At 45.8% G+C, this 23,798-nt stretch overlaps 1 long non-coding RNA gene and 1 other non-coding gene across 3 annotated transcripts; one reads left to right on the top strand and one right to left on the bottom strand.

Moving 5' to 3' along the window:
• Window positions 1-8,475: 8,475 nt before the first annotated feature.
• Window positions 8,476-8,548, bottom strand: TRNAA-AGC (transfer RNA alanine (anticodon AGC)). The gene has a single exon. It is a non-coding gene; the product is annotated as a tRNA-Ala (tRNA).
• A 2,070-nt stretch (window positions 8,549-10,618) lies between these two features.
• Window positions 10,619-19,351, top strand: LOC149369891 (uncharacterized). Of its 2 annotated transcripts, none has more exons than XR_016285466.1 (4): window positions 10,619-10,686; window positions 10,814-10,870; window positions 11,287-11,439; window positions 19,171-19,351. It is a non-coding gene; the product is annotated as an uncharacterized LOC149369891 (long non-coding RNA). The 2 variants fall into 2 exon arrangements; XR_016285468.1 differs by having other exon boundaries at window positions 10,623-10,718.
• Window positions 19,352-23,798: the final 4,447 nt, after the last annotated feature.

Genomic DNA, 23,798 nt, shown 5'->3' on the forward strand with positions numbered 1-23,798 from the left:
CGCTGGGCGTTTCTCTTTTTTTCCAAGCGTTCAACTGCTGGACCGTTCAGTCAGTCTACATTAACTTGCGCGTTTACTTCGCACATATTAAAAATACTTCCTGTTCTTACTCGCTCTTGGCCATGGTATGGAGATTCACTTATTAGGTTTTCTAAGTATACTAACACTCATCACATGGTACTTGCGTGTTACATCGGGGTGAAAATGTCGTTGGTACAGTGTTTAGAAAGCTCGTCGGTAAGCTCGGCCCTTGACACCGTGGCTACAGTGTACTAGAAGGGGGCAGTGGGCTTACTCGCCGGCACATGCTATGCGGAGCGGTGGCTCCGCGAACGTCGACGATATGTGCTTCTCCGAGAGGCCGAGCGGCGGCGCTGGTGTCGGCTTCAATGTAGCAGCAGCGGCCCGCGCGCTCATTTCCCTCAGCTACCTCAGCTCCGCGCCGCTGCGTTTGTTTGCGGTGGACGTCGTCGCGTGGGTTTTTTTGTGCAGTGTTTTTGTCGCGCACAGCAAGAAGATATAAGTGTGCTTTTGCAGGGACTGAGCTATGCCGCGACATCGGCAAAAACACTATTACGCGTCCGGGTGCCAAACGAGCTACGTTCATGTCAAGGGTGAACCGAAATTTTCTTTCTTTGGCGTCCCGAAGGATGAAAACAGGCGGCAAGAGTGGGAGAAGAACCTCCACAGAGCCCCTGGACGACACGAGCGCAGTATGCGAGCTCCATTTCGAGCCGCGTTATCAGGGATTATGTACACGTAAGCCAAAGCAAAGAGGGGAGGATAGCACATGTGGAGCCGATTCTGCGCGGCGATGCTGTGCCATCCAGTCTTCCTAATTTCCCGACCTACCTTACTAAGAAGCCGACACTGCCCGTTCGATAATGCTGCGGCCGTGCAGTCTTCTCGCACCGAAGACGCAGTTGATACGCAGGAAAACAGCTTCGATCACCAAGTCCTTTCGCGAACAAGCCGTCAAAAATGCCAGCCAGCGTGTACGTCTTCCGATTGCGATGTTTTAAATCAGTTTTATTTCAATTTGGAAATGTCATCAGTATACTGAAGCAAACAGTTTTCCCGGTCACGCCGATGTCGTAAACTGCACGGCCGTGTTTACCTCCAATGCAGAAGTGCTCTCCGAGAAGGTCGGTTGCAGTTCCCATATGCTCCTTCCCTCACAGCAAAAATAATTAGTTTTTATGTTGTCACACGTCTGCATGCATTTCTATGTGAAAGGAATTAACAGCGACAAGGCAGGAAAGCGGCCGAGGGCCAAACAGCTCGAGTTGAGCCGTTGCACATAAGGTGCTGCGTGACTCATTGGCCGGGGGTTGAACTTCACTTAATTGAAATAAAAGCTTCGTGTAAGCAACAAACATCCCTGTTATCTTTATTTTATTTACTCTTACATTGCTGTAGACAAGCATGGCACGATTGTAACTACATGGTTGGTAACAAATGCAGAAGTATACTGTCACATGTGAAACAACATATAGGTGATACAATTAAATATTTAAGCTATATATGCAATTTCATTTTGGCAAACCAACCTCATAGCATGCCTGCTTTTTTTTTAGCTTGGCTAGGAGGTATGGGCGCACTGTTTTCTAATTCACGTGTGGACTACCAGACATAATCTTCATACAAAATCATTCCCGGTTAGTGCAACACGATATGAAACGGTATATTTCATCTCCGATACTCTAATTCAAGATTTCTACTATATATATATATATATATATTTTGAACGAATGCTTGATAATTTGGAACATTTTAAGGCCCTTTCTGCAAAAGCAAAATCCGTCGGCGACGATTTATTTGGTTAAAATTCCTCGCGGTTAGGATAAGCAGCAAGCCGATGGAGTTGCCCTCGTACTTTTACGCAAGTTACTGAGGTGGGAAATATCATGTGGCCTAAAAAAATGCGCTGATTGCTAAAGAAATGCAAAGACTCTCAAGTGTTTTAAAATTAAAGCCAACAGGTCTGTCGACGGCTTGAACTGAAATAAACAGAACCAGCAGGAGATGAGAGCTCCAGGCAAAGTTTCCATTGAAGTTGCCTGTGGCGCCACCTCTCGGATGCGACGCTGACTGCGTCAAAGGAGCGGGTGAGTAAGCCCACTGCCCCCTTCTAGTGCACTGTACCGTGGCCCTTGACAATTTTCAAACTGCTGTTGCCATCTGATGGGGAAAAATAGAACCCTTACAAATAATCATTCTGTATTCCCCGCAGATGGCGATGCCTACCTTACTTTTGTCAGAGTCACTGGAAAAATATATCCAGTCACTCTTTCTCCGGCTTGGTTCAAATATCGTCGGCGAATAACGCAACTTCGGCATTTTGTACTGAGCACGCTGTTCTGTGGAGCTCGTCCACAACAAGAGTTTTACAATCATCATACTGTTCGAAATGTTTCAGGCGGGCAAACACTGGAGATTCCGTGTGTTGTAGTACGAGGCAAGCCACAAAGCGCAATTTCACCATGATCAAAGTTTTGAAAGCTTCACTACGGGACCTCGTGCTTCGATCGCTGTGTGCCTAGTTTTCACCTTCAAATGACCTTGAGCTTCGAACGCAAAAGGAAAGACGCATAACTGTACTCTTGGAACAGTGACAGACGTGCGCTGTATGCGTTGGCGTTGTCAACGTTGTGCCCGAAACGCGGCCCTGAAGCCATGGGCCGTCGGCGTTCATTGGCGTCGGCGTTAGCGTTTTACACTTCAAGAAAGGAAGTCCCATAACTGGCTCCCTTGGTCAATGGATGCCTGAATCGCGCTTATAAGTACGTGTGGTGATGAGAGAGAGAGATGTGGGCTGCATGCGTTAGCGCTGACAACGTTGTGGCAGACACGCGCCACTGCTGCAATAGGCTGCAGCGTTCATTGGGTGAGCAAACTCTCGCGATCAACCAATTGACTGTCACCTGCCAGAGTGGCAGGGTGGCGGGTGCGCTGCCTATCCAGTGTCCGGAACGCACTCAACATTACAGACGCCAAGCCACTTATAGTTGTTGCCCGATACGTCATAGCTTTCGCTGTCTAACCAGGTTCAGCACTGAACCAAAGCTAATTTTTCAGACCTGCCCCCTTGTTCGCGCACCCGAGGCTTCGCATACGGCCACAGTCTGTGACTGGTTGGTATACCCAGATGACAAGCATTTCAAGCAAAGTCTCCACCTTTTTGCGATCAGAATGGTTGCTAGTTCTTAGTTGGATATTAAGGCACGCGAACGATAGGCTTTCACTCTCCCAAATGCGATACTATGGTCGAATGAAGTAGCGAGCGATTGCTGGGATGGAAAGTATCGTTGAGAGTTCCGACCATGCGTGCCTCCTCCGGAGAAGTGGGCACTGAATATCTTCATTCAGGAGAAAGTGACAAGCCTGAATTACCCGCCCTAGGAATGGCCACAACGATTGTCTCGCAAGGCCGAGTAAAAATGTACTGTGCATGCATGCAGAACTATCACAATTTTTGCCTGTCATATATATTGCCGCGTCTACAACTATAGCCGCACGGCGGCTGTCCGACACGCGGCTCGTGCGCCACGCTGTTCGCTACTGAAGAAGACAAAAACTTGACGTTCCACCCTGGCCGCCTCGGTGTGCTGTCGCATCTTTCCGGTGTTGGCGTTCCTGTGCCGCCCAGACGCGGCGGTACCTGTACCAACTGCTACGTGACAATATTTTAAACGCGGAGAGGCGACTGAGGTAAAAGTGGTTACGAGTTGCAATGAGTACCCCGTAAAGCTGTCCTTGAAAACCACGTATTATAACGTTCATGATGCAAAAAGTAGCGCGAAGGAAACAAGAAAAAATTCGCTGTGGCTTAGCTTGGTTAAGCACGGTAATTGCGAAAGCAATATCCGTACCTACGCCATGGTTCAGCTGGTAGTGTAGCTGGTGGTGGTGCTTGTGGTTAGACTTGTGGTGATGCATCGGTTATACAATCCAATCCGATGTAATCTAATCTAATCCAATGTAATCTAATCCAATCAAATCCAATGAAATCAAATCCAATTTAGTCCAATCTAATGTAATCTAATCCAATCTAAGGCCGCCGGTGGTGGCACCGCCACTACTCGCAGACGGCGCGAGATGGTCGCCCAGCTCTTCGGCGTGACGTCACACAGAGGTCATGCGAAAGGTCATTTCATGTGCACCGCCTTCGCACGGCAAAGGCTTGAAAGTACAAGTAGTAAAGCTTTCGCTTCAAAACGGACAGGACGACGCAGACAAACGCTTGTCTGCGTCGTCCTGTCCGTCTTTCTTTTTTCCTTCGCGCTATTTTTTACATCATGAACGTCACCAACTCGTCCAACTTTCGGCTTTACTTAGTATTGTAACAGTTGACAAAAGCAGGAGCATTCGCAATCCTTTTGAATATGTTAGTTCTGGCAAAGTAAGGTTTTAGCGGTTCAGTGGGCCCGTTTCTTGTTGACCTGGACGTTATCGATTGGAGATACAAATGGGGAGCCATTTATAATTTTTCAGTAGAAAGAAAAATCTTAACGTTAGTATTCTACGCCGAGCTTCAAGGGACTGTATATTATGTTGAAGCAACAGAGCAGATGGTGAGTCAGCGGTGCGATATTTAGAAAATATAAACCGAACAGCTTTGCGCTGAATTCTTTCAAGGGCATTAATGTAAGTCTTTGTGTGAGGATCCCAAACAGTGCATGCATGCTCAAGTTTTGGTCTAATCATGGTGTAATATGCGAATTGCTTAACGTTGCTTAACGTGTAGGTCATTGGACCAGCTGGCTGGAGTCTCCTCTGCGGAGAGGAACTGTCGTTACAGAGCGTGTAGTGAGCGGACCGCGCCACCAATATATACAACCAGATTATGCCAACAGGGGTAATCTTATGACATTATGCGGTATACTGATCACTGAACTTCTGTAGACGTGTGAATAATAAAAATTACCGGGGGCACTTAAACAACTTACGTGCGATTAATGCGAGAACTCTCGAATTCTATTTATATTCTAGTCCAATTCCACTCTAATTCCAATTCAATTATATATTCTAATTCTACGCTAATTCTATTCTATTCCTTTGCACATGGTGGAAGTGTAGATGCTGTAGTAAGGTACAACTAAGAAACGAACGTTCTGCTGGTGTGGTTTGGGAGGGGGATTAGCGCGAGAGAAACAAGGACATGAGAGGGACTCACAGAACGAGCGCTAAATTGCAGCTGAAAAAAGTGGAATCAAGTCGACTTGCTCGAGGAATCAAGCGCGCAGCCCAGCTATCCACCGATTTGAGGATGCGGCTAGATATCAAGACCTAAAGTGACCTAAGATAATTTGGGCGCTAAAAAAACGATCAAAGAAGTATGAAAATAAAAACAGGAAGCAGCTGCCCAACTTCCAAAAAGCAAGACCGAAGAGATTACTCAGCATTTAGCAGTAAATTCTTTTCCTAACAATTCAACCGACGTGTCACTGACGCACTTATCGCTTCCCAATTTATGAATGAATGACTCCTCAATAAGCGCCCTTGCCAGCGACCAAGAACTTCAGTTTTTATGAAAAATGGTTGACAATAGCAACCTAAACCATGTTTCGGCAGGTTAGTTGTGGCAGCTAGAATTGGAAGGGGGGGGGGGGTTGCGTTCTGGTGAAACTTTGCTTCCCTTAATGGAGAACCCTGTGCTCGCCTATGGTTGGTGCATTGGGCCACGGTCCACGGCGTGTGGTGCGACTGCGCTAGCCAATTACAAGAGTAAATAAAATCAGCTTTTTAATGTTTCACTCCATTCCAATCCAGGTAGCAAAATTCTATAGAGTTCATAATGCTTTCTGATGTTTAGCTTTCTTTTTAGGTAACGAGGCATGCTTTAATTAACAATGGACTACGCCGCCGCTTTGGTTAAGCGGTTATGGTGCTCGGCTGCTGACCCAAAAGACGCGGGTTCGATCCCGGCCGCAGCGGCTAGAATTTCTTTGGAGGAGAAATTCTAGAGGCCCGTGTACTATGTCAGTGCACGTTAAAGAACCCCAGGTGGTCGAAATTTCCGGAGCCCTCCTCTACGGCGTCTCTCATAGCCTCAGTCGCTTTGGGACGTTAAACCCCATAAACTAAACCAAACCTTAACAGTGGACTACAGGACGCAGGGCAACAGAGGTAAAAGCTGTTTTGCAACAGCTTAACAAATCCACGGGCCCACTTTTTAAATCTATACGTCGTGACGTAACGGAACCTGTACCGCTAAGATTATTGTAAGAGGTGATGACGCTGCACCACATAACATGACAACAAAAACAAAAAAATAAAGTAAACGCAGATAAAACTGCCTCTGGAACATAGGTGAACGAAATAAAGCCATATGGGCTTATGACAGGAAAAATAGATTGATACAGACAATAGTTTACAGTAATGTCTTTAAAGTAACGCAACGTCGTGTATCGGCATTCTGAAAAGCGACTAGTTTTTCTTAGGCCGAGAAGAAAAATTGCTGAGGCTCAGCTTGGCTAAGCCTGGGGAATGCGAAGCATATTAGTGGCTAGGCTTAGTAATACATGGCTTTCCTTGGTTGAATACTTGGTCATTTTAATACAGCCACTAGAAGCCTTCGTCGTGGGGGAAGACAACGGCATGGCTACAGCGGAACGCCGACTAACCCCGAGACGCGCGTTGGGTGAGCGCCTGGATTGCCACGGAAGCCGCGTCTGCCTGCCCGGTGGAGCGAGCGTTTCACCTACACCGAGTGTGAACGCGCGTTCGAAATGCGCGGGAATGCGCGGGTGTGACGGCTAGGGGTCCCACGGCGACGGCGCGAGGTGGAGGCCGGCTCTCTCATCCGATGTCACGTGGTGTGACGTCACGGTGTCACGTGGCGTGACGGCTAGGGGTCCCACGGCGACGGCGCGAGGTGGAGGCCGGCTCTCTCATCCGATGTCACGTGGTGTGACGTCACGGTGTCACGTGGGGGTCCCACGGCGACGGCGTGAGTGGTAGCTCTAGCAATATGCTTCGCATAAAAAAGCAGGAAAAAAATAAAAAAGAAAGTAGGCTATAGGAAGCATTTTAACGCGACAGTGTTAAAGGCACCGTTGCCCAGGAAATACGACGTAGGCGTTGTCGGTGTCGGCGACGGCGTTGTGAGCGAAACATAACGGGCATGGCTTTTGCAAGTGACCCAAGGAAGAAACCTAGGGGGCAGGAGGGTCACCTAGGTCACGTGACCTTGCAGCGTCATCACAACGTGCCCACCGGATAGTGAGCAAACTGCCCACCCTGGCAGGTGGAGCCTAGAGGCTACAACACACGAACCTACATGTCCCGCCCTAGTTAATAATAGCTAATCTTCCTTGGCCATTTCTTCAACCATGTCTTTTTACCCCTTTATTTATTTTTTTCGTGATTACAAGCCTGCTGGCTGAAATACCGCATGCATGCAACTTTGTCGGTCCCTAAACGAAAATAATACTTGAAATCAGGCACATAGTGGTTTTACGAAGTCGTGGATGCCGGCGTGTAAAGCTTGCAGACCGTATGTTGGAAGCAGATCAGAATGGTGGGCCTGTTTTGTATGGCATGTCAAAGAAGAAAGACCAGCCAAAAAAGACGAACACACAAGGAGAGAACAGCCTTTGTGCTGTGTTGTTCTCTACTTGTGTGTTTCTCTTTTTCAGCTGGGTTTTTTTTTTCTGTGATTTGTTCGAAATACCGAAATTTCTCCACATTGATCTCCATAGTTTTTTGTGTACTTTTTAAATCTCAAAGATTTCGGCTAACTGTGGCGGAGTTTGGTCACTGGGAAATTAGTGTCTTAAAGTTATCTCTGTCATGTGATTAACCAAAGTAATTTTTTAACAGCCTGAAAGTTCTTCAGTGACGTAATAGTGCAAACAACGATTAATTAGTTATACCGCTTAACTGAATACCTCACCTCGACTGGCTGTGACTACGGGGCCCGGATGTTACGCGCACCGAAGCTGATTCTCCTCTCGCCACTCGTCGCGCTCGACCAACATCGGCTCGCTGTCAGACCGCGGTGGCCGCGTTTTGATGGAGGCGGAACGCAAAAGGCGCCCGTGCGCTGTGCGATGTCAGTGAACGCTAGAGATCCCCAGGTGGTCGAAATTATCCCGGAGACCTCCACTACGGCACCTGTCTTTCTTCTCTCTTTCTTCTTTCACTCCTACCTTCCTCCCTTCCCTTACGGCGCGGTTCAGGTGTCCACCGAGATACGTGACACCATACTCCGCCATTTCCTTTCCTCAAAACTCATTTTCAATTTTTCAATTTCCGCCGAAGGCTCATGACAATAAAGAATAGCTACGGTCGTCTCTGTTGTCTTGTGGTATATATTCACCGCATGATCCGTTTTCAGTGCGTTGGTTTTCCCCACGCGGCATTAGACTCTCAGGGCCAATGTGCACTCGTCTCTGCCCTCCAGCTTGCGGTTTAGAACCGTGTTTTCTTAGAAGGGGTAAAAAAAAAGAAATAAAAAATTAACAAAAGTACTGGAGGTGCGGGGTATCGATCCCCGTACCTCTCGCATGCTAAGCGAGCGCTCTACCATCTGAGCTACACCCCCGAATGTCTCGGCGACGGCTTGAGGCCGATATGGTAGAGCTCGCCATCTTTGAAGGCTTAAAGGGTCAGTCTACTCACCGAGATTAGTGTATAAATAATGGCATATTCTGGTAGTTGGCACCCTATAACATCAATAACGAGGGAACTGCTCGCGGTTTAGGCAGGAATTTATATTTTATTTCGGCGTTAAAAGTCGTCTAAAAATGCATTGTGGCGACCCCAAACGTTCATTTTGTTCAAGAAGGTGGTAGTCTTTTTTTGTAGAAGCATAAGTGAATATACTACGTACCATTTGTATGCTCCAATGTCAGAAAAACGCACGTTTTGTTCTAGTAAACAGTAGAAGGCGTACCGCTCGCTTTTTCTGTAAATCACATGAATATTTATAGTTACACGTACGCAAAACGCAGACACATTCCCACTTTTAGTTCAGCGTATGCTAGTAGAGACGCAAAAATAAACTCAGCCTATAGTGGCGCCATCTGGTTGTCAGGACGGGAACCATTGCTGTAAACAAACCGACTCTCCACTTAAGCCTAGGAACGGCAGAATCGTCACTCTAATTATTAAAATAAAGCAAATTTATCTCTTATATGTTTTCTTATGGCGAGATGAGACGAAGCGAAAGACCGGCGCCTCATTTATGACCAGTGAACTCACTGAAAAAGGCAGCAACAACGAGAATTCAGTCCGAAGCGAGAGGTCCGGCTTCGACGGGCGCCGCCATGTTGGTCGCCGCGCGGCGGAAATCCAGATGGTTGCCAGATGAGACTACCATCTCATACAGACGTGTTCCCACATCAATAAATTCTATTTTAAAATGTTCTACTGCACTTCTTGGCACCACAGCTGGCTAAACGGTAATTTGAGTAAAGAGCTATCGGTTGCCGCAAAGAAAATATGGTCGATAAAATTCAGTAGACTGACCCTTTAAATGACTTTTTCACAGAAGTAGCGAGTTTTCTATCGCTTAAGGGCATAGGGGAATAACATGGCTCCAGTGCGCATGCGCAGAACAATAACCCGACGGGCGATGGGGACAAGCCTCGAAGAAGTAAAAAATTGGTTGAAAGTTGGTTTTTCAGGAAAGGAAATGACGCATAACTGTGGGGTCCCTAGAAATTTCTAGGGAACTGTCTCGCATATCTCGGTGGACACTCGAACCGCACCGGGCGCCACCGGGCGGCTGAATTTCGATTAAGGTGAAATTCTAGAGGCCCGAAAATGTGGTGCTGGTTGCTTTGGGGTATTCTGTTGAGAGGATACCGGATGTGAGTTATGTTACCCTTAGTTGTGGGATCTCTACTATCTTGGCGTCCAGGGGAAGGGGAGGGGGAACGAAGGGGATGTGGGGAGGGTAGGATGCAGTCAGCGTCTGCGTTGTGACCAACGTTTCTAGATTAAGACAGTTGGGAAACTTCGCCGGCGAGCCAGGGAGCCGAGCGGCCCCTCGCGATCGCCGTCTACGCGGTGGCGCTGCGGTCGCTTTAGGATGACCGCGTCGTCTGCTACTCCCAGTTCAACGTTTTTAGATAATATAATCAACATAAACTACGATGAGGCAATCGGTACGTCATGTTTCTCTAAACCGCGGAAAGAAGGGCTTCCAATTTTTTCCGATATTTACAGCCAAAAGCTCAACCTCGAGCATCCTTACCTCACGTACCCCAGACGTAGAGCGCAATGGGCGCAATGCAATGAGCCAATGGGCGCCGCGGCGGTGAAGAGAAATCGTGGCCTCTGAGATCAAGCGCGATGTTAAAGTACCGATGCTTGAGGTGGTCACGGAGACCATAGAAAACAAACGCGGTACTCCCACCACCCAAGAGATGGCGCTCGCATCTCTTTGAGATGAAATCGGCGACAGAAAGGGGCCGCATACCCGCACAGAGTTTTCCAACTGTCTTTATCTAGAAACGTTGGTTGTGACTGCAGAACGGAAGTGTCTCCTGCGACCCGGTCGCAATAACGCAAGCGTTATTTTCACCCGTGACTTCGCATCCGGTTTGAAAAATGACGCCACGTCCGGCCATTTTTTTGTTGTTTTTGTCATGTTTGAGCCGAGCTACAGCCGAGCCAAGCATTGCTTGCAGTAGGAGAATGGCTGGACGGTGGGAGCTACGCGCGCTCGTGTTGCCCGTGAGCAATTTCTCTGTTCTTCCTGTCTTTTGGTATGTATGTACTGTATGTATTGAGTGATTGCCCGTTATAATGCATTCGGCATTTCATTTGAACTTCCTTGCGCCCGAATATTTTGTGTTTGCAGATCACCAGGACTAGCACTGAGCCCGCTTGCCCGGCAGTGGACACAAAGGCCCTAAAGGTGAGACTCGTCTGTTTTATCCTGAGTTCTGCTCAAAAGCTCAGTGCAGTTCGACAGAAGAGAATATGCGCTGCGTATGTTTTTGTACCCTTTGTCAGCCCGGCCCAACGTAACTTTTGGTCATGTAAAACAGGCATGTTTAGCGTGCGCCCGAAAAAAAGGCGGGAAACTTTTGACAACAGTCCAGTTGAACTAACCGTTTATGCGGTGAGTTTTGTGCGCGGTCCGATTTTTGTGCCCCCGCTAATAGAAAAGTGTATAGATTACTGATTTAATGGTTCATTTTACAGTTGTGTTGCTGTTTATCCATACGAGCCGCTTTCCGAAACAGGGGCACTAATTGCGGCGAGATAAACGATTACGCTTTGGTGTCTGCAGCGCGTAAACATGTTCTTTTAAATTTATTTTCATTTCAGAAAACGGCACTTGAAAAACCGAAATGCAGTTTACTTGTAGGCACGGACCTTCCCGATTCCTGCATCGAGTCCGGCGTTCTCTTGCTGGCGCAGAGGCTGAACAAAATGGGACGATAGAATGCGGAAGCAGCAAAGGCTTTAAGGCGCCACTAGGTGAGCTCTCCACCTCCTGTGAATTTTAAAACTAGTGCTGTGCCACCTGCACTGAGCTTCGGTATTACACGGGGAAGGTGCTTGGACCCACGTAGCTAACGTGATGTCCTTTGATATTTTGGAAGCTTGTGAGTTGCATAAAGCTCACAAGGCACTGTTGCAGTGTGTGACAGGTCATTGGTCAAATGTTTAGGGGAATCCCCCAAGGTGGAGTAGATTTGTAATAAGGGAGTAATTACTCATTGGCATCCACCCGAGCGCAGCCATACGGCTACAAAGGAAAGCTATACAGCTTTCTCAGAAACTTCGTAGTTAAAGAAAAATTCGTCCTTGTCCGGGGTTCGAACCCAGGACCACCGCTACACCGGAGCAGTCGTTCTACCAATTGAGCTAACCAGGACGGCAAGGTTATGGTAGGGCGAGATCGAATTGATCAATAACTCGAAGTGGGAACAGTGTTGGTCAAATGTTTAGGGGAATCCCCCAAGGTGGAGTAGGACGAATTTTTCTTTAACTACGAAGTTTCTGAGAAAGCTGTATAGCTTTCCTTTGTAGCCGTATGGCTGCGCTCGGGTGGATGCCAATGAGTAATTACTCCCTAGTGACAGGTCATTGTGGTAATGATGATTATGTGGCCATTTGCTTTGCACGGGTGAGTGGCAGTTTTTCGCCCTGGCTGTCAAGTAGAAAGAAAAAACAAAGAAAACGTGGGAACATTAACTCTCAACATGGCTTTCACCTGCAGACCCCAGGTGAACAAAGCCTGCCTGTATAGTAAACAAAGTAACTCGGCTGTTATGGATCTAGCAAATTATAATTTTGAAAGTGGGCCTCCTGCTGTGAAACCGGGAACATTTGTGCCCCTAGAGATAAGCAGAGGCGAGAAGCCATAGGCGAATGTAGGTAGGCCAGGTAGCTGAACGAGGGAGTAGTTCCCATATTTGAAGAACACATGGGAAGACAAGGACGAGGCGTTGTTTGTGTTGTTCCTTCTATGTTTGTCTCTTTTTTTTTCCCCCACAAGTAAAAGCCGATATTTGTTGTAGTTTCACTTTTTGAGGCAGCCAAAAGATAGAGCACAGGGATGACTCACACAGCATTAGTGTTTTCGTTTCGTTCCTACTGTTTTGTGTACTTGCACCTCTTGACCTCAAATGCGGCATTGTCATGATCTTACGTGGCGCTATGCTGATAAAAGATGTGTGCGGCACACCTATGGGTGTGTGGCGTTCAGGTTCAAGCACGAACGTAGGGCTTCCAGTGCAGCAGGAATTATGAGAGGAAAAAAAGCCTCAAGGATGGGGATGGGCAGTTTAGCTCTTCAGTTTGCTTTTTGTGAAAAATTCTGTGGCAGGAGGTTACATGTCAGCCCACCCCTTATGTAATGCTGCCTTTGGGCCGTTGAGGTACAGATAAACTGATAAATAAACAACAAAAAGTAGTTTCTGTTCAAACAGTATAATTTGCAGCTTTGGTGGAGGATTTTCTGTGGCCTCTTCAGGGAATGTTTACCCAGAAATTGTAGTTATTCCTTAATGCCTCTTGGTCCGAAGAACCAAACAGTAATCAATTGCCCTCATGCCTCTTGATGAGGGAATCTGAGAGGTTGAAATGATAATTTACCATAGCTGTGAACAATAATGGCTGGGTGTATCGCCGGAGAGAACCGAGGTCATCTACTGGACTGAGTGGTAAGAATTTCGGGTTGGTTAAAGCACAGATGGCTTAACATCATATCGCCAGATCTTGCACTGTTGGCGTGTGTGATTGTTGCGGTGTGTGTGGCTGGTGAGCTGTCAACTTGGGTGTGACAGAAGTTGTAAGCTCAGCCAGACATGCCTGTGCTGTTTGAGCTCTGGGCTAGAGCTTTGAGCGAGGCCACTGCATTGTGTCCCTGTTGTACATTTGGCTTTTGTGGTGCTCCAACTTCCTCCTTCCCCCACTTGCTCGGAATGTCGCCATGGGAGTGAGAGAAAGTGGTGTGATGTAATTAGAGCAGTGGCATGGCCATAAGATCCATCCGCACAGTACCACTTATAGGTTGTTTGCTGGTTTGGCACCGCCGTCAGGATTGAGGTGAGTTGTGAGTGGGCCACTGTAGAAAATGACATTAGAGCAGCATCAAACGTGGCACCAATGGTGGAGAGCAAACTTTGATGTCTGTGTTACCATTGTTGTCAAAGTTATCTGTGAGGCCATCAAGGGCAGCACCTGTTCTGAATGCATCGCATAGCAGTAGATCAGAACTTCACCTTTACACTTGGGTCATGGGCCTCACTGCAGGAGGTGTATCAGTCAGTTCAGATTTCACGTTGAGACGCATCAAATTCAGCAACCTTACTACTCATAAGTACAGTGAAACCTCATTAAGGCGTACCTCGTAGCACTGCAGAAAAACTATGTGCAAAGCGGCAATATGCCCAAACTGAAAGCGGCCTGAATATATCCACTTACCTGGTAAAAAATGATTCCTGATCAATTTTTTAAAATGTGCACTCGAAACCTTTTAACTGCATAGCTATCGTTCAGCCTCGAATGTGGCTTGAGCAGGGTATGTAATCCGAAGGCAAAATAACCGCTGGTCCTTAAGGGTCCTTAAAGAAGGCAATCGTAGCAGGGGGCGGCAGAAAGTTAAATGGGCGGATGAGATAGGAAATTTGCGGGGAATACGGTGGCCGCAACTGGCGAAGGACAGGGTTAGTAGGAGGGAGACATGGGAGAGGCCTCTGCCCTGCAGTGGGCGTAGTCAGGCTGATGGGGATGATGACACTGCCATCCTGCTGCAGAACATCTGCAAAGAGCCCTTTACAGGCAGCGTAGCTGTCAATACTGAGAGCTTTGCCCTGATGTGACACACTGCAGCTTATTTAATTTGGGAAGCACGCTATCCATGACAGCGTTGGTAATATGAGAACGCAATGAGAAGGGGCTGGACCACAGCTGCACAGTGGCGCAGATCAGCCGGCAACGCAGCAATGATAGGTGCGGCGCATGGAGGAAAACTGAAATCTGCTGCAGAAAGGCCAAGTCATGTGACAGCGATAAGCAGTAGCTATAGCAGTGGCACATCTGCATGGCTAGGGTCGTGGCTGCTCGTACACCAGCACCTGCAAACAGGTTAGTGACGAGCCTCGGGTGTGGTGGGGACAGGCTGGCACCCCCCTCTCCTTGCAATGGGAGGGAAGAGTTCTCTCTTTCCAGATGCGTCAAGCAGCTGCAAGTAGCCTAGGCATGTCAGCAACATGTCTTATTATGTCAGTGTGGCGTATGCATTAAAGCACTCATGAACTTTCCTTTTAAATAATATGCATTTTAAAAAAACTGTGCAGCCAGTAGTTTTTTAAACTTTGGCATATCCGTACCTTTACCTTCTCTCAGTATTGGTCACCTGCTACAAAACTGGAAAACTGCTCCTAATGGAATTTTGGCTTGCGGCAAAGACTGCTCCAAAATGCTCGTGGCCATTCCCTCCTCTCCACATGCTGTGTGGTGTGTAATATTCATTTTTCCCATGGGCATTGTCACATATGGCAAGCTGGGTGGTGTGTATCATTTGCGTAAGGACTTAAGGGCACTGAGAAATTCCCTAGGCAGTTGCTTGGCCACCCACTGATTTCAAGGTGATTGCACTCTGCTTTTCAATGAATGCTAAATCCTGACGCGATGGTGTCTGCAAATTTTTTTGCCACCTTCCCCCCTCCCCCACGGTTTTTTGTCTCCTTCTTTTATTATTTTTTTTCTTGGATGTTGCAAGTGCTGTTTTATGCAAGAAGCTTGAATTAGGAGCTTTGAAAAATTTGATTGCTGGTCTGCTCGTGATTGTCTCCATGTCCAGGTTTTGCGCCATTTCCTAATCCCTGACATTTTTTGGCACTTTAACTTCATTAAAAGTTTTGTGTGTGTGTGTGCTGGCACAAATTTTGGAAAGCTCTTTTTCTAGCGCTTGCAAGTTCTTTCCATATTTTCGTTTTTCATGGGGCTGGAGCTTCATGGCACGTCCAGTCCATCAACTATTCCTTGGCGTTTTGATACTTTGTCCCATTGCATTTGTGTAGTGTGGAGGAGCCGCCGCTGCTCTTAAGATGCTTTGTCTCCTTGCTTTTTTTCATAGCCTTCTTCGCAGTGCTCAGGTGCATTTGGGCAAAGTATCGAAAAATGATGACTAGCTTGGCTGGCATTTCTTCTTAGTCAATGAATGCACCGTGCCGTCAGAATTTGACGAAATTATGGACATGTACACCGGGGAATCGTTTCAGAAAGTTATCCAGGATTTATATTGTGAAGAAAAATAGTGTAACACGCATAATTTTTGGGTTTGTATACGGCAGATTACACGAACCGAGAACAGAATAGCAAGGGTCTGCTATATTTCTCTGAAGGGCTGTGATGGCTTTACAGGGTGTGAAGGACTGACTGAAATTAACGCAGTGTTCTGCCGCAAGTTTCAGCGGTATGAGTGCCCAGCACACGGTCTGTTCACATTGGCGTGGCATATTTTTGCTTCTAACATGTGTGAGGCATGGCAGCCTGTCTGTTTTGGGTGTCTTTCTTGTCGTCCATGATGTGAGCATTGTATGTACTGGTTCATTCTGTACAGGTTCCCGGACTCGAGAGTAAATTTGTGCTGGTGCATACGAATGGACATAGCTGCATTCAAAAGTATTTTCTGTGGAATAAGCCGTAGTCATAGCAATGTGCAGAATTCATGCACTTTCAGTGTACTCATGCAAAAAGCCACGCCACCCTAGCGTGGCATCAAAATCAATCTGAAAATCTTGCTCTCAGGCCTCGTCAATCTTGTGGGCCATTGCAGAAACAAACAGGCTAGTTTCTCTGTGGTTTGAGCTGTGATAAGGTCATAGGAAGCTGATATTTTTTATGGAAATCTCTTGGTGCTTGTCCCATGGCATTGCTGCTGTCGGAAGGGATGCCAGTGTGAGCACAGGGTGCCTTCATTGGAAAGGCAGGAAACGGCAGTACTTTTCACTGATGGAAAAACCAACCTTTGAAAGCCTGAAATAATCTCTGGCAGTACAATGAGCAGTTTATGAATCCCCTGAAAGCATGCAGAGTGTTTCGTTTAGATAATTTTCCAGCATTTTCTCAAAGTGCTGCTCTTTGTTTCTTCTGTAAAAGCACATATGGCCACCACTCTTATAAACCATTAAAAGAGAGCAGAAACTTGTGAGCATAATTTTAAGAAACTTCCAAATCTAAGAGCCCAGATCACTGAGGCACTTTTCGTCAGGTGAGAAGGAAAACAGCTGCCGAAATTGCTGCACAGATTCCGAATTGAAATGTGCCAGCATCTGTGGGCCCGTTATGGCTAGGGATTCCAGTGTGGTGAAACCCATACACAAAAGTTAAGCGGGCCATGTCCCGTTAAGAATAGTGCATCTGGGACAGCATTTCACGGTTGGATCTGTCTCTAGGCGTCACGAGGCAGCGTGGAAGACGCAGTCTTGTTAAAGCTCTCACTCGCGTTGTAGCTTGAGCTGCTGTTCATTGATTTTCCGTGTAATCTTTTGTTTCTCAGCAGTGTGCCACATCACGTCATACGCCTTTTCAGTGTGAACTGTGGCAAGAGCATCTCCACTTGCCACCTTACAAATTCAAGCTGTCAGGTTTTTCCCTGCACACAGTTATGCTTTAGGCAAATTTTACAATTCTACATGATTTCCCCTCATTCACTGAGATGCTCAATAAGCATTAGGATGTGATAAATTATGAGAAGTAAAATATTGGTGTAGAATATTCCGTTTCATTGCTGCATTTTGAGGAAACATGTTTTTATTGTAATTTTAACTATCTGTATTGATATCTGCTGAACTACTCTAGAATATTCAATTGTATTTGCCGTGAATTTTATTGCTATTATCTGCTTCAAAATGAAAAAATTGATGTTGCCACACACTTGGTAGAGAACATCAAATGCTGGGAAGAATAAAGAAAAGGGTAGCCACCTATAATAAAGAGATGGACTTCGTAAAAGGAGCTTTCTCAAACAGGGGAAGCAAATCTCTTTTCAATGCAGCTTCATTACTTTTTTTCTGTGAATTGATCATGTATACTGTCCATTATTATCGCCACTATGTTTCTCGCTTCGGCCGTCGGGGATTCAAAATGTGTAGCTTGCTGGACGCCCAGTTTTAATTTTCTTTGTTGAATGCTTCAGCTCGCCTAGATAGCATATTTAACGGCTACATTTTAGTCTTTTTGTCCGCAGATTTTTGTTATTCCGTGCACACCGCAAGGAAACTCGACTATGTAAACCACGCGGAAAGATATTTGTTTGAGTGGGATTAGATTCTTATTTTATGTGCAATATGGATAGCAGCAATGCACTGCACTGGGTGCATTTCATCCAATGCAAGCAGATGCTGCTTTCAGTTGGCATCTAGATCACAAGGGCTTATCCAAGCTGCAACGGGAACAGGAGCATTGCTGAGAACTAGCTCTAATTTCATACGCAGCAAAGCACAAGGAAAGCAAATATTTATTTTAAAAATGCATTGTACAAAACAAATTTTATCTGCTTGTGAATGCACAATATACTCGCGAGATCACCAAAAAGACTCCCAGAAATTGTTGCACCCTTTTATCCTTTTGGAATTGGCAGAGTGTTCCAAAGCTAAATACAACGCTGAAATCACGTATTCGGACTGAGATCGTCCCAAGTGAGCTGCTTGGTTTCAGAACTCAACGTTGCCCCTCACTCGCTTGGCTTTGCTAAGCATATTGTAGTACCGGCCGGCAATTCGAAAAGCCCTGCTATGCACAGCATGTGTACGAGAGCAGACGACGCAGCAGTCCCTTTGTCTACTTTTGGAGCCCGCGTGACCAGGGTGGATGCTCTTGGGAGTGACGTCATAACACACCCCGGCGCTCAGAAAGCGAAACCGCTCATTATAAGTAACACGGTAATAAATTATTTATAGTGCATATATGAATCATGCAGCATGTGTCATATGTGCCCTGGGGCAATGCAATATTTGAAACAAAGACGCCAACCAAAAATTTGGTGTCCCCCCATTTTAAGGTTTTGGGTTTAGTATATGGAGCTTTTGACCTCCTGTGTGCCAGCGTCGGAAGCTGCAAAAGGAAATGCGGCAGTGTTGTGGGTTGGCCAAGCTTAACTGCCAAGACTTGAAACCTGATAATTTCATTCTCTTAATTAGTACTGGTCTGACCCAGTGAAAACCTTCCGTTGTTTGTCTTGACTATTTTCATTCTCTCTTGAGGTCTGTGCACACTTTTTTGTGTGTGGTTCTTCCAGCACATCTTCAACTATGTTGCTTTTATCCTTTTTTTTTTTTAAGGTCTTTCAAATGTCCATGCACAAGGCCACTACAGGAATGCGTAGGCTGCTGCGATAGTCTGTTGGGCGATGTTTAACAGTACCTTTTGCTGGGCTAGTTGGTGTGACATTGTGTTCAGGAAAGTAAAAATAGCGCTAAATTCTACACAAACCACACAGAAAGACTGCAGTGCCCATCTTGTCCGTCTTTCTGTGTGGTTTGTGTAGAATTTAGCACTGTTTTTACTTTCCTGAACACAATTGGGAGATGTTCTTATCTTTTTCTCTCTTGCATGCATTCCATTTTTTGTTGTGTGTGTGCATTTGTTTGTGGGTTTCTCCTGGTGGTTTATTAGTTGCATTTTACTTTTCTGAGCTTGCCCATTTTGTTTTCTCTTTTCATGGCATCCAACCCTGCATATGGCTGACACTAGGGGAGGGACTGCAGCAACCGACCTTGCATGACGCAGCATTCTCTGGTCCAAGGCACCTATTCATCGTTCCAGGCTACTGGCTCAAGAATATGCTCACAAGTCTGCATCTTGGCCTACAAGCAGAATTACAATATACCCATTGCTGCCAGAACTGCTGTGCCAAATAAAGTATTCCTACCAACGTGCCTTGTCGGTGATTAATGAAGCATATGAATAGATTACTAACAACTTGGTTGGCCCTATAGAAAAATCATGTTACAAAACAGTAGGTTGAGACCATACCCAGCCTCCACTTTGTTTCCTCTGCAGAGCTGCATATTGCCTTTCTGTTTATGCCCCTGCAGCAGAAAATGCTGCACAAAGTTAATGAGGAAAAGAAATTTCACTGACAAGCTGCTCTGAGACTACTGCTAAAAGGGTACTGAAGCCCCGTGAAAATGTAGATCAGGTAATGAATGTTCGTGGGTGCTGCACGTGTACTTTCGATGCATAGGAGGGACCAGTTTCAACTTTTTTTTACAGGTAGGTAGCACCACCTCTGATTGCACCATCCCTTGATGTGGGTTGCTTCTGCCTATACCACCACCTCATTCAGCACTGACAGTGCTAGGAAAGCTCTTGCTGAATATTGTAATCTGGGTGCTTTTAACTGAATGGCCTTTGTAGGTATTTCAAAAAGGCTAGGCAACCATCCTAGCACTACTGGGGTTCCAACCCACTGCAAATGAGGCAGATTCTGTAGCGCTTGGCTCTCGCTCGCAGTTAGTGAAATTGGTATCTCCCTAAACTGCACTCTGAAAGAGCATAAAGAACACTCTTCCACGGTAATTCATGCCATGCAACATGACATGGAAAACATCACGTGGCTAGTTCATCCATTGTTTTCAGGTTCAAGACATCTGCCAATTTCTATACGGTAGCTTCAGTCTGTTGCAAACTACATTTCTCTTGAAGGCAATTTTTGAGCAGGAATTGGGTTTCACGCAGTTTTCATGGTGATGCTTTGGGTGCACAAACTGGGTAATGTTGGTCTTTACCTGTTAACAAAGGGCCCTAAATGATTAGAATGATATTTGGTAAATTCGATTTACAGTGTTCTCTTACCGTTTCTGACCTATCTTTCCTCAAATAGAACAGTGGCTGATTGAATTCGCATTACTTATTAATGTCAGATTTAATTTTGTTCTTGCTCTAACCTTTCTTAGCTGCTAAGGGCCATTATTGCCCGAGAGGTATGTGTGTGTACTGTACACACACGGAAATCGCTTCATTCAAATCTGCGGTATTTACACAAAGGTACTTCGGTCCCGTCAAAATCTCGTATTTCAGTGCGACAAAACTGCCGGCAGTACACGCTTATTCAACGGCCCTGCAGTTTACCTGTCCTGGCCGATGATGAAGCATGGCAATGCAGCGTGCTGCACGCGGCCATCGTGTTTTCGACAGCCCCCGGACCGATAGTCTATGAAAGGCCATTACATGCACTATGCGCGCGTTGCTTGGTGTGGGTTGTGGTCTTTGCGGCTGCTTCACTGCAGCTCCTTTTTTTTTTCCCTGCGCTCCTGTCACGACGTGGGGCCAGTTTATTTTAGAACGTGCGAGGCCTATCGAGTGGCATCTCTGAGGCGACGCTAATGCTGCCAGTGCTGATGAGCGGTCGCGTAAGAATGACAAGACCAGTGAATGAATTAAACTTTCTAGTCGGGCTTTCTTTATTCCGAACTCTGTGTCAAGAACTATTTTCGGTCCCCTTACCCTTAATTTCAAATCGGCATGATTTGAACAAATTTTCAGACCCTTAACTGTTTATGCCCGACAATTGGCGCTTGGCGTTGCAACGATATATATCCTTTTTATGGCGCGCGCACAATTTGGCTCTAAACGTGATGGTCCTTGCCTCGTCTTCAAAAGTCTTGGCGCAAATCTCACAAGTTTACTCGCAACAAACATAAATATAAGACTGCTCAAAGAGAGCAGCACGCGGCTACAAAACCACCGTGCCGCACACACGTGTCCACTCTTGGCACCCTCAGTTCGAATAGAATTTGACCAAAAGTTTGAACTAAGAAAGCGAGCACGAAACGACGAGAGTTCACCGTGAGTGCGTGTGTTTGAGGAATGGTCGAGCACAATAGGTTTTGCCACTAAAAGCACTGATCGTGGTGCTTGCGTGCGGTACAGCGAAACGGTGATATCGATACGAGATGGAAGTACGCGTTATATGTTGTTCCGCAGAAGTGGAAGAATTGATTTTTTTTTTTCTGCAAAACAAACCTCGAGTAGAACCCCGCTACCAGTTACATCGCCGCTGTGATGCCAGCACGAACGACCCTAACGCGCGAAAACGAAACTATGCCGCGGCAGACGGCACACGAGATGCAGTTGCGCGCGTTGGCTCCGACGGTTTTGTTTCTGGCATCCGCTTTATACTTGTCACCTGCACCTTAAGATACACAATTTCGAGATTCCAATAGGCGATGATCCTATGGGATTAATGTGGCCACCGCGATAACAGCGAAGAGGAGCGCGCGTACCGCACCTTCGCACGCTCTAGGCATGCTCCCTCTTAGCTGCTAAAAGCCTACCACAGACAGCTGCTCAGAAGCGGAATCGAAATTTGAGCTATATATATAGTTAGCATAGCATCATGGAAAAAATGGCACACTCATCACTTGTGTTGTTTGGTCTTCTTTGCTCATGCAGAACGATCCTGAGAACCACACAGCCTTGCTAATTCCAGAAAAGGATATGGCGCACACGTCATAATAATAAAAAAAACTGCAGGCAACAGTGTACAATTTTTTTTCACGCTAAACATTCATCTGCTACGTTTCCTGGCTGTTACTTTTTTTTTTGCGGTCCTATGAAAAACTCTGCAGCATTGTGTTTGGTTGCATTCGATGCTCTGGTGCATTTAACAACTATATGTGGACACTTGAGTGCACACTCAACTCTCGCTTTAGGTCGTACACACATATGTATAGCCCAAAAAAATTTAACTTCATATTGTCTCTCCCAGATGCACACAAATCACGTACATCACCACCTGGACAACATGACCACAGATGTCATGCATATTCAAGAATGCTGATTCCATGGCTGCAGTTGAGGTTTTCGGCCAGAAGCATGGGTAACGGGGCGAGCTGGCACAGGTTGATCGCTTGCAGCAGAGAAGTAATCACTAGCGAAATGTGTCGTAGTATGTGCACCGACATTTGCAGTTGAACTGGTTTTTACTGCAATGTGAAATGTGTAGTAGTCACTGAAGAAGAAAATAACTCAAGCGTGTACTGCAAAAACAAAAAAATAAAAATCAAATTAACTCAGCAGGTGGCTGTGAGAGTTTTCAATTGCAACATATATATGCCAATCCTAATTTATCTTCGAGAAGGTACTCTACAAGCTATAATTAGTCCAAAAGTGATGGCCTACAGAGTGTTTCACTGAAGATGTGGCAATTTTTTAAATAGATTAAATACAGCTAAGATATTTATTTAACCCGCAGGCTTGTAAATTAATATATAATATTTAACTTTTTACCAGTTACAGTAATGCCCCTTATTATAGCTGACCATATATCCGCATCAGTTTTTAGATTTCTCAAATTGTGATTCTCTCGGCTGCAGCGCACTGAGTTTGGGGTGCCCAAATAGGCGAAACTGCACGAGCCAGGAGCGCTCGCAGCCACGCCTACGAGTGCATACCCAGCTCTTTCCTCGAGCAGTTCCCACTGCGGTCACTAAAGTATATACACACTTCATTCCCTACTACTGTTTTTCAAGCTCAGCCAGTGTAAAAGCAAATCCCTTTAAGAGCTGTTAATTCCTTATAAAAGAACTAATCCCAGCTGGGACACACCTTGCACAGAAAGATTACAGAAGAAGCCTTAACACAGCTGCAATACCTGCAGGTTTTTGACTGGTATCAACTGAAAATGTAGACAGTTTAGTCTGACAAATCCCAACTGACCCCTGCTGAGATCACACACAACCCTGTGGTTTCCATAGCTGGTGACCACTCGAAATCTGCCATGCTTGTGAAGTTGACCTGCTATTGACTAGGACAAACGTTTGGCTTTTATTATGTCATTAACTAGAACTATTTGCAATGATATTTCAGGCACACTTCAGTTTTGATTACACAGTTTCACTTGGTTCCAGCTCGAACAGTGAAGCTGCTTTGCAAGAGAAGGTGTAGCATCATATATTAGCAAACAGCTATGATTCTTAATTTGAAACTGTGGGCAACAGATTTCTGCTTGAGACTGAGTGATACTAGTTCATATCAGCTGCAACTATGTCAAATTCTCAGTTTAGGATGTTTCTCTTGCACGTATGTAAATCCAGATGGCAATTGCCCAGTGAAAGAAAATTATATTCACCTGAACTATAGCTTATCTACTGCCTTCATGACTGTAGAAAAAAAGGTTTAAAGCTCCTTCAAGTAAGTGCAATATTAGTACAAGACCCACTTAATTTTCATTGAAAGGTATGATGGCATTTTCATCAAGCAGAGAGATACAGTAGGGATTAGAACTGCAATGTGAGACATGGGTCATATGGTTACTTGGTCATCACAAAGCTGAACTTTTCTTATTAAATAGAAGTAGAAATAATTTGCTTATTGTT

The sequence above is a fragment of the Amblyomma mixtum genome, chromosome 1 (genome assembly GCF_055824585.1).
Source record: "Amblyomma mixtum isolate Tamu chromosome 1, ASM5582458v1, whole genome shotgun sequence".
Classification (NCBI taxonomy): domain Eukaryota; kingdom Metazoa; phylum Arthropoda; class Arachnida; order Ixodida; family Ixodidae; genus Amblyomma; species Amblyomma mixtum.